This window comes from Dysidea avara, chromosome 10 (assembly GCF_963678975.1).
Source record: "Dysidea avara chromosome 10, odDysAvar1.4, whole genome shotgun sequence".
NCBI classification, from domain to species: Eukaryota; Metazoa; Porifera; class Demospongiae; order Dictyoceratida; family Dysideidae; genus Dysidea; species Dysidea avara.
In genome coordinates, this window is record NC_089281.1 from 11,903,888 (window position 1) to 11,905,894 (window position 2,007).

The window sequence follows — 2,007 nt, forward strand, 5'->3', positions numbered from 1 at the left end:
CTACTTCTAAAATCCAGTTGTCCATGCAGTTAAGAAATGGCTGTGATGGTAGGTTAATGGTAAAAATTTTAATAACAACAATTCAGGTGAATTTGGTGTCACTTGCTTGGTCTTGGCACAAAATTCACCTGTATTGTCGTTATTGAATTTTTTACCCACCAACTTACCATCACAGCCATTTCTTGGCCGCCACCTTGGATTTCACATCTTTTTTCACCATAGCCTTTTTGGGGGCTGCACTCTATTTTTACAGCTTGGCTGTTTTGAATTAGATATCACTGCTTTTTGTATTTGCATACCCCTATATTGCTGAGCCCTCTACAGGGTGAATTGTTTGTGACTGAACTCTCTACAGGGTGATTTGTTTGCAGCTGAACTCTTTATATGATGGTTTCTTTGTAGCCAAACTCTCTACAAGGTAACTTCTTCTAGCTGATCTCTCTACAGGGTGACTTGTTTGTAGTTGAACTATCTGCAGGGTGATTTAATTTGTTTTTAGCTGAACTCTCGACAAGGTGATCCTTCTAGCAGATCTTTCTACAGGGTGACTTGTTTCTAGCTGAATTCTGTATAGGGTATTCTGTTTGTAGCTGAACTCTCTACAGGGTGAATTGTTTATAGCTGAGCTCTCTTCAGTGTGACTTGTAATGTTCTGAATCTCTACAGCGATATATTTGTAGCTGAACTCTCTACAGGGTGACTTGCTTGTAGCTGAATTGTCTATAAGATTGACTGTTCGTAGCTGAACTCTCTACTGGGTGATTGAACTCTCTACGTGGTGGTTTCTTTGTAGCTGAACTCTCTACTAGGTGACTTCTTTTAGCTGATCTCTCTACAGGGTGATCTTTTCATAGCTGAACTGTCTGCAGGGTAATTTGTTTGTACCTGAAATCTCTACAAGGTGATGATTATTCTAGCTACACACCGATTTTCAGCTCATTGGTCTAAGCGGTTTGCCTGGTAGGCGCGAAAGCTAATAGTTTTTATTCATAAAAATCGATTGCATAATGGTGACACAGGTTGGGTTTTGTGTCATATCTCGATGGCCTTTATCTGAATTTCTTTCAAACCACAAAAAAGCACTCCTATGATAGTTACTCCATCTACATAGCAATTTTCAGCTCATTCCTTCAAAGGGTTTACCCTGTGAGTGTGACAGACCTCCGGCCTTATTTTATGCAAATAATCGGTCATAACTCCATGAATGTTCATTGGATTCTTACCAATCTTAGTACTGAGATTCTCCTTAATGAGCCCTTTACATATACCAAATTTCAGCTTGATCGGAGTAGGCGTTTGTATTTTATGGCAGATTTTGTAAAGTGTGTGTAAAGAAAAAACTAAGAGAACAACCCAAACTTTGGCTGCTCATATCTTGGAAATGGCTGGAGCAATTTTCTTCAAATTTGGAATGTGGACTCCCCTACCTAGCTGGCACTTCTGTAGCAAATTTGGTTTCAATCAGATATGGGATCACAAAGCTACAAAGGTGTGAAAATCGTGTTTTCTTTATTCCTGTTAATATACTCACGGTATGGTGCGCCAGCTTCTTGGGCCGCTTAATCTTATATGCTACACTGCAACAATACCTCATGAGCGATCATTTACTGTAATAGAGATAATCAAAGCAGAACTCCTATTTTTGTTGTAATGAGTTGTTCACAAGTCTACATGCATTTTTTTTTTGGCAATTTGTAATTACCACTTCAGGATTAGAAACTTGACACTTCATGTGGTGTGTAGTGGTCTTACAAAGACAGACCCATGGTATCATTGGTTGTCCCTCTTCATTAGACCTATAACTTTATATAGCAAAATGCTTTTGTATATTATTACTATAGGCAAAAGCAATTTACACAGTTTGGCTAGCAAGAAATGTATCTAAAATTCCAAGTATTAAATGGTAACACTTCTTCATGTACACACACACACAGGGGGTAGGCAGTAGAAATATTACATGCAATACAGACATTCTGGTATTGCCTTATAATTATTGTTCTTGCTTAG